The 10,078-nt window shown below is 32.3% G+C and overlaps 1 pseudogene; it reads left to right on the top strand.

The window, feature by feature from the left end:
* Positions 1-303: 303 nt before the first annotated feature.
* On the top strand, positions 304-3,846 carry LOC100813155 (histidine kinase 4-like; annotated as a pseudogene).
* The last annotated feature ends 6,232 nt before the right edge of the window (positions 3,847-10,078 follow it).

Below are 10,078 nucleotides of genomic sequence, written 5' to 3'. Positions count from 1 at the left end.
TGCCACACAAAAAGGGAATCAAATATTCTAATTCTAGCAAATTATTTGACTCTTTATTGCCTACAAATTAGGAAACTTAAAAAGGTGATTTGACAGCTTCATGGGTCATTGCAATCAACATTGCTAATGCTAACCCGAATGTGATTTCTTTAGTGTTGACTTGAAGTTCATTTTGTATGCTTAATGATAATATAAAAAATGATCGGGTATCTTGCTTGATATTTTGGATCATTTTTGGATGTTTATGGGGTCTATTGGTGCTATCGAGAATGAAATATTTATGCCCTTAATGACTTTGGAAATATGATCAATTCATTTGGAGAACCAAAATCTCCAATGAAGTTGTTGATCAAGTTTCCAACGAAGTGCACTTTCATTCAGGCACATAGGGCATGGCTGCCTAAGTTTTTGGTGTTGTGGATCCTTCTCATGGCTCTAATTGGTTGTTTCATCTATAGTAAAATAGATGTTGACACTAAAGTTTGAAGGACAGAGGTGTTGGGTAGCCTCTGTGATCAAAGGGCAAGAATGCTGCAAGATCAATTCAGTGTCAATGTCAACCATGTCCATGCCCTTGCCATCCTTGTTTCAACCTTCCATTACTACAGAACCCCTTCTACCATTGACCAGGTTTGTACTTGATCTTCCCATTTTCCTTTGGATTTGGAACTAGTTATCGAATGTTGGGTTTAATTTTTTATATTTCTGGTATCAGCATCATATGCTTCTAATCTAATTGTGTTGTTTTTCTACTCATATTTTTGTATATCTTGACTATTGTTCATTGCTCATCAGAAAACCTTTGTAGAGTATACAACTCGGACAACATTTGAATGACCATTACTCAATGGGGGTGGCTTATGCACAAAGAGTAGTTAACTCAGAGAGGGGAACATTTGAGAAGCAACACGGATGGGTTATAAAGACAATAGAAAGAGAGCCTTCACTAGTTAGAGATGAGTATGCACCGATGATATTTGCACAAGAAACAATCTCTTACCTTGAATCTCTTGATATGATGTTCAGGGACGTAAATTTCAAATCCTTTCAACATTGTTTTTTGCTTCTATTATCTGTCTATAACTTTTTAATTGTAATTTCTCATTTGCAAGATGCAAGAGGACCGAGAGAATATTTTCATGGCTAGGGCCACTAGGAAAGTTGTTCTCACTAGTCCTTTTAATTTGTTGGGTTCTCATCATCTTGGTGTGGTTTTAACATTTCCTGTTTATAAATCTAAGCTCCCTCCAAAGCCAACAATGGAAGAGTGCATTAAAGCAACTGTAGGGTATGTCCTCATGAATTCCTTTTGGCTTGCCAAGTTTGTTTTCATAAATATTTTTGTGGCTTTTGTCTCGTGGCTCATATGAGTGATAAGAGGATGATGGGTGGTTAAAATCCTAGGTGCACTAATAATGCATTCTAAAAAGAACCATTGGGTAATTGCATGTCTTTTTTATTTTATCTAAAATAAGGGTAATAATAAGTCTAAGGAAGACTTGATCTATTCTCAGGTTCCAAGTCTCGATGAGTAACCTCGATGGTTGCTCTTGCATGAAACATCAATAAATGATAAAAGATAGACTCCACTCTGGCAGTCTAGCTATTATGTCCATTACTACTTCATTGCCTGCACTGAAGATAAAAGATAGCCACTTTTTTTTCATTCCCTTTGTAGTAGTTATTTTTGTACTACCAGTCTTTTGTTCTTGACTTTTCTGATTTGTAGTTTGAATTCTGAAATTGCTTTCTATGGAAAACCTGGAGGATGAGTCTGCCACTTTGGTTCAATCTAATGGCTTTATGTTTCCCATAAAATTCTTTATCTCATCATGTGTTCAATAAACATTTTAATTGGAAGTAGATATGTTGGAGGATCCTTTGATGTTGAGTCCCTCATGGAGAATTTAGTTGGTCAACTTACTGGTCACGAAGCAATTTTGGTGAATGTATATGATATCAAAAATTCTACTAACCCCTTAATCATGTATGGAAACCAAAACAAAGAAGATGATATGTCTCTTGTCCATGAAAGTAAGCTTGATTTTGGAGATCCATACGGGAATCATACAATAATATGTAGGTAGGTGCTTATGGTTGTTGTATATTTTCTGCAAGTTTCAGTTTTGATCAGTAGATGCTTATCATCAAGTTTTTTAATAGGTATCACCAGAAGGCACCAACAAATTGGATAACACTTACCACAAAATTCTTATTCTTTGTGATTCTTTTATTAGTGGGCTATAATTTATATGGTGCTAGCTGGAAATCACATTGTCAAAGTAAAGGATGATTTTCATCAAATGGAGGAATTAAAAGTTCGAGCAGAAGTAGCTAATGTTGCCAAGTCAGAGGTGCTTTTTCCTGGCATACTGTTAGCACAATTCATTAGTTCCTTTGATTACTCACCAATCACTAAAACTAGTTTTTCTTTTAATGTTAGTTTCTAGCTACTATCTCTCATGAAATCAAAACACTCATGAATGGCATTCTAGGTAACTTCAAGATTCTCTCTCTCTCTTTCTCCTCCTCTAAAAAGTAACACATTATTGCATACCTTATACTTTCTCATCAGTGATGTTATCATTAAAATCCATTTTTCTGTAAGAATGCTTGGTCTGCTTTTAAAGACAAAAATGAGTTCAACTCAACGAGATTATGCCCAGACTGCTCAACCAATTGTGAAGGCCTACAAGTCATTTTGGTTTATCCAAGTTGTAGAATTTCATATTTCTTGTTTCTTTAATTGACAACTTTATTTCACCTTTCCAAGTTCCTATATAATTGGGTGATGGTGTTGCTACTGCGATTCCAATTCACAATTCTTCTAACTTGGACTTAATATGGTTTTGGGAAGTATAGTTGGCCATGTTTGTTTCTAATAAAGTTACAAATAATTTTATGGGAGATCCTGGGAGATTCAGACAAATAGTAACAAATCTTGTTGGCAAGTTTGTTAAACTAAGTGACAATTTTAAACTTAATTTGTCTTATGTAATGTGCATTTGCATTACTAATATTCATGTTGTGTTGGAAATGTCCTTCTAATCTAACTAGATACAATTTTTTACTTGGGAGAGTGTGTTTGAATCCTTCGAGTTTGTTTTCTCAATTTTATGCAACAATTTGTTAACAAGGTACTCCATGATAACATTATTGATTAATATATTTGTGAAAGTCCATCTATCTGAAAATAGAATGTCCAAAATGAATGGAAAAATTGAGAAATTTAGAGGATCAGACAAACCTATGCATATGTCTGGTGGTTATAATTCAAAAACTTTAAGTGGATATGAAGCAGCTAATGAGGGGAACAACTAGGACAATTTTAAGCATTTAATTGCCGATGAAGAATTTTTCTTTGATGCTTCTGTTAAAAATGCAGCCAGTGAATCTTATGAGCAAGTCACCTTGATGGTCAGCATGGAGGGCACTGGAATTGGAATTCCTTTCTTAGCCAAAGATAGGATTTTCATGCCTTTTGTGCAGGCAGACAACTCAACATCTCAACATTATGGTGGTACTGGCATTGGCTTGAGTTTCAGTAAATGCCTGGTTAAACTAATAAGTGGTGAGATAAGTTTCATAAGCCAACTACAGGTTGGGAGCACATTTTCATTTACTGTAGATTTTGGAACGATTGACAAAAATGCAATAACTGACATGAAGAAACATAATTTGGAAGATCTGCCTCCCAATTTTAGATGGCTTAAAGCCATAGTGGTTGATGGAAAACCTGTTAGAGCATCAGTGACTGGATACCATTTGAAGAGACTAGGGATACAAGCTAAAGTTGCAAATATCATGAATAAGGTTGTTTCTTTATGTGGGAAAATGGCCCTTTAAGCTTGGGGTAAGATTTTAATTTCCCTTATTGGTGTCAAATATGAAGATACTGAATGTGATAATAAACAACAACAATATCAACATTTTAGTAATTAATGTTAAACATGCTTATGAATTATATTATAATTCTTAATCACTTTGAGTTTGCAATCTTAATTAAAAATGCATTTTCTACAGTTAAATTAGGGAGTAGTATACTAACTTGTTGTATACCAAGCTAGTATCCCACTAGATTATGGTCTTCCATGTATAGGGTGGCATATGTAGCATAGTCTTGTCTAACTAAAATGCTAAGTTTTCATAATCAAGAGTCTTCTTTTTTGTGGTGTAGGTTGCCAAGTGCAAGGTATGACTACTATAAAGATGTATCTTTTTGCAAACTTTCATCATTTTCTTCATTGTGACTTGTAATGTTGTAATGCAAAATAATTTCTTCAATTGCAGCATCAACATTTGTGGAGCACCACTTGAATTTGGATAAGCTCTAAGTTTTAGGAACAAATTGTGGTATGGTAAAGGTCTTGTGTTTTTCTTTAAATCTTTTGTTGAATAATTATAAAATTCTAATATGGGTAATTTCATAATGGATCCGTTTAACTTTGTACACACTTCTTTGAAAAAAATTGACTTGTACTAAAATTCTCATTCCATAGTGGACAATGGTACTAGGCAAGGACTTGTACTAAAATTCTCTTTCCATAGTGGACTTGTCCTAAAATCTTATATTTGAACAATATACTTGTAGGTTGATGAGCTACATACGTAGCTTAATAGTACAAGTGGCTTATATTTGAACAATATATTTGTTGCAACTACTTCACTATATGCACAAGGTGTATTCAGAGATAATTTACCTGGATCAATTCCATTAGTCTTATAAGGATAATTTATTTACTTTTAGATTTTTTTTAAAAGATATTCTATTGATCTAGAATTTGGAATCTGATAAAATTTAAATGACTTCAATTTTAAAATTACAAAGAAAATCTTGAAACAAAACCATTTTCCTTTTTGTGAGTGGGAGAGTTTAAAGTTGAAACCATGCTGACCTGAACTCAACACTAGCCATCATCCAATATACTTGTTCTTTCTCAGCTTAAACTCTGCTAGTTGAGAAATTTTGTATCCCAAGTCCTACCAAGCTATATTTTTTTCAATACTCAATTAACACTTTTTTTCTATTTGCTTGATAACATGGCAACATAATAAGTGTATATGAATGCAAATTTGACACATACAGATGATGTTGACTATTGCTATTTAGTTTGTAAACATACCCAATAATAAATAAAAAAAAATGTGATGACTATTGATGTTATATACATGGATTTTAATTGTTTTGTTGACTAATATGGTGCAGGTTTTGCAAGAGCAATATGACATTGAAAGCATTGCTCAACATGGAGTTGAATTGTTGTATGCAACTATGACAAAGATATTTAGTTCATTGCAAGAACCATGCAAAGGTCAATTTTGCTAGGCTAAAATAATTTTTATTTTATTTTAAATTAAAGCTTTACAATAGATGTCAACTATATTGATCTAAAAAAACTCATCTCTTTTTTTTAACCTCTTAATGATCAATGACTGGGCAAGTCAAATTTTTGGAATTATATATTGTCATGTGGCCACTACTCAAGAGTCGGGAAAGAAGTTTGATGTCATCTTTACTCATCATCTGTATGCTCGATGGTTTGCAGAAACAAATGCAGTGAATGCAACAATGCTAGAAGTGGTGTTGGTTAGGAGAACCCTTGCTTGGGTAACAAGAATTATATTGCTCATTTCAATCCTTATGGGGGTAAGTATTAGTGAAATAGTGATGCTAGTTAATAGTAATATTATAATATATTAGATAAAAATGAAAATTCAAAAAAGAATCTCCTTTTTTGTATGGTTTAAAATCAGTCATTAAGACCTAGCTAAATATTGGAAGACAATCTTTATTTAGATTAAAGCTCTTCCACCTTTTTATTGAGCTCTTCCCTTTTAAATATTTGTTGCATCACTATAAGTGCTTTTATCATATACAAATAAAAATTGGTTTAAGTTTTTTTTTATCTTACTAGTCTAGTAAATTTTCAAATAGGTATGCATAAATAAAAGAGCTATTTCCTTATTATGTGAAAGAGGTACACAAAAGTTCATAAGCTTTGTTATCAAGTTTTCACCAATGTTTAGAAAAAATAATTAAGTGCATAAAAAGAGCTAGACTGGCGGCAACTGGATGATATGGCCAAAAATAAAATATAAAATAAATAAAAACTACATGTGGTTGTGGCTTGTGGGGACTTTTGTTATACAATATTATGTCGTCTGCATGTGTCATGTGAAAAGGTGATGTTGTTAATTAAACTCTTCTAAGACAGTTGTTAGTTGAAAATTAAGAACCGTCTTAGAAGGATACCTTTCTAAGACAGTTCTTAGTTAAGAATCATCTTAGAGGAGTATCGTTCTAAGAGGGTTAACTAAGAACCATCTTAGAAGGGTATATTTTTTAAGACGGTTTTTTATGAAACCGTCGTCGAAAGTCAAGTCAAAACTTTCGATGATGTTGGTTTCAAAGACCGTTTTGAACCGTCTTTGAATGTACTTTAGAACTGTCATTGTAGGTCATTTTTGCAGTAGTGAAGTGAAAGAGGAGACGAAAGGTCACGTGAGTCATGTGGGGTCTGGAATAGTTCACATCACCATTAAAGTGGTTAGGGTTGGAATTTGGTTCGGCCATCGAAGTGGAACACTCTACTTTCAAGTTTCTGCTTTCTGGTTACTGCTTCTGCTTTAGAGAAAGTTGTTGTTTCTTCTTCCCATAATGTTGTTGCTTTAGAGGAATCTATTTCGGTACAGATTTAGGGTTTCACTCAAAACAAAGAAAGCGAGAGAGAGAAGACGAGAATAAGAGAGAGAGAGAGCGAGAAAAAGCATACCCATTCAAAGATGGTTTTGTAAAACCGTCGTTGTACAGGGTTCAATTATGATAGTTTTTCGAATAATCGTTCTTAAACTGACAATTCCAAGACGGTTATTCAAAAATCGTCTTCATTATTAATGACCTTAATTACAACAATACCACCGCATTGTCTTCAAAGACAGATTATAGCAACCTTTGTTGTTGGCACGTCGTAATAAATATTTTTTTGTAGTAGTACATACATATATCAAAATATTCAATGATTTTAAAATTAGAAGGATAAAAAAGGACAACACATTTAAATTGTGTTTGTATCATATAAAAGTGATTTTTAAAACATTCAAAGTGAATTTGTTTCATGTATTAAAAGTTTATTCCTAGAACTATGAACTTGAGAATGAAATATTGGTTATAAGTTTTGTAAAATTATTTGTGGGTATTTTTCCATTAATGGGAAAGTGGCGCACTACAAGAAAAATGACATATGCCTACGGAGGCTTTTGCCTACACACATAAATTAGTATAGGTAAAAGTCAAAAAATACTTATACCTACAGTTGTGTGTCATAGGTAAAATTCAAAAATTTGTACTTACTATTATTTGGTGTAGGTAAAAGTCAAAATAACTTCTACTTACAAATGCTTAGTGTTGGTAAAATTTCAAAAAACTTATACCTACAATTACTTGGTGTTGGTAAAATCCTACAAAACTTGTACCTACAGTCCATTGGTGTCACTACAAGAAAAATAACTTATGCTTACAGATGCCTTTTTCCTACAGACATGAATTAGTGTAGGTAAATCTCAAAAATACTTTTACGTACAGCTGACTAATGTAGGTAAAACTCAACCACTTGTACCAATCATTATTTGATGTAGACAAAATCATAGTATAGGATAAAAAAATTGAGAAAGACATTTAAATGATGTGACAATATTAGTATTTGTTTGATTAAAAAAATAGAAAGAGAGAAACTTTTAAAAAAATTATGATAAAAATAAAATAGTGAGAAAATATATAGATTTCTAAATTATTTAATACGAAATATTCAAAATATAAAATAAAAGTTTCTTGCCTGTACGACAATTCTATTTATAATAATTCTATTTAATTCAAATAAGATTACATTTAATAGAAGATACACACCATTTAAACAAAAACAAAAAATTTATAGATGTACAACTAGAAACTAAGGAAGTTATAGCTAGCTAAGCTACTACATATTAATAAAGAACAAAACACTACAAGAAAAGGAAATAATTAAAAAAGGAAGATAAAGAAAAAAGTGAGGTGAAAGTTTCAAATTTTGTGCGGTTCCAGGCTTGCAAACCAATCCTCCAGAAAGGAATCGTTGAGAAAAAGTAATGGGTTTCCTTCAAAGCCAACCAAATTAATAAAAGTTTCTTGCCCGTACAGCAAAGATAGTGGTCTCTCTCTCTCGTTGGAGTTGCAGAAATTTTTTTCCTCCTCTTCAGACATTTTCTCAGCTCTCTTCAACAATCCTTCTTATTCACACTTTCAGGTCTCTCTCTCGTTAACTCTTTATTTTAATATATTTTATTCTCCATTAAATATGAATGCTATGGTTATCTTCTCATCGCTTCAATCGCGCGTTCTTATTTTCCAGTTTCCTTATTCTCGTTCGATTTAACTGTTTCCGCTCTTCATGCTTCCAATGACTGAGTAAATCTATGATTCTTTGTTCATTCATTTCAATTATGTTCTTCTTTGCTGTAATAAGTGTTTGTGTTTTGAATCTGGAAGCGATTTTGTGTGACATAACTTGCGTCTTCTACTATTCTCTTTCAGATCTCATTTACTGTTCCTCTTTGATTTTTTTTCTTACTCGGCCTATTTAATGATATTCTTTACAAATAGATTAGTGGACCATTTGGTTGGTTAAATGGAAAGCACATCATCTATAGCCTGTTTGGTTACATGTTGTTGACGTAGTTTCTGATGTTTCTACCGTGATTCCAAACACATGGCTAGTTTCTTATCTTTATACCACCTTTATGCCATTGCTGGTTAGAGAAGTATGGTCTTGGAGATGGCCTGTGAAAATTGGTAACAAGTGTGTGGAGGATCTTAGTGAGGGTGGGGATTGCAACTTTGCATCAATATGATGGTTTTGTTGCTAGACACAATGCCTGCTTGCAGCATCTACATTAAAGGTGTCAGAATCATTCTTTGTAAAAGTTCTTTTGTTCCAATTAAGTAGGATAGAAACCAAAAATTGTCCATATTGTATGGGATAGTTAGAAGAGGGGGTATACTTTACACCCAGTAGGAAATAGCATAATTACAGCCCTTTCTCTCTCTTTTTTGTATCTATTAAGATTTTGAAATTATATAAATGATGGGAAGTGGATTGGAATAATTTCAAGAATTGTTGGTCTCTCTTCTTTGAGTACGGACCCAAATTTTTGAAAGTTCAAAGAAATACATAGTAGTAATGATACTTCCTAATTGCTAGGCTCTAAACCTTACAAATCTTTTAAATAATTATTTTTTATTGCTACTTTTAATTAATATCATTAAGATATTTATATTTTTATATTATAAAATAGGATATGTTTTTTTATTGTTTAGAGAAGATTACTCTTTCTTCCTTCCTTTTCAAATTACACGTTTTGCATCATTTGTTTCGAAATATATGCTTTATGAATATAATAAGTTATATTTTGATTATTTTTAAAGTGATGAATACTTATGAATGTTTGTCAATATTTTTGTCTTGCCATTAATTAATCTTGAACATGTTATTGATATCTCTGAACTATATTTTGTCCTGATTTTAGTATTTGTTATCTACACTATCTACACTATAACAGTTTTATTTGGTTTGAATAAGATTAATTACTTTCTGTACAAGACATATTCATTACCAAAAAAATGGCACCTAATTATACGTGTGTGAGATGTTATCCAAATGGCATAAAGGTGGTATAAAGATAAGAAACAAGCCATGTATATCTTTATGACATTATTTGTAGATGTTCAATTCTTGATGTAAGAGGAATTTAAAGATTCTTTGTGGTTAAGTCTAAATCTAAATTCTAAGCCAACCACATGGCACATACTATTTCGTAAATCATGGCTTAATCTTAAAAGGCACGACTTAAATCTTGGATGCAATAAATTGAGTTGCTAATCCTTAAAAGTTATTGTACCTTGCTTTTGTAACTGCCTATGATTTCAGTAGTTATAGATCCCATAGTACTGGAATGTTAGTATAATTATACCATAAATCACATTTATCTAGGAAAGGCATACCCCTCTGATCTTCCTCCTTTTGTCTGCCTTCTCCTTTTCTTCTTG

The sequence above is a fragment of the Glycine max genome, chromosome 7, assembly GCF_000004515.6.
Source record: "Glycine max cultivar Williams 82 chromosome 7, Glycine_max_v4.0, whole genome shotgun sequence".
NCBI classification, from domain to species: Eukaryota; Viridiplantae; Streptophyta; class Magnoliopsida; order Fabales; family Fabaceae; genus Glycine; species Glycine max.
This window is presented reverse-complemented; position numbering and strand designations above follow the sequence as displayed.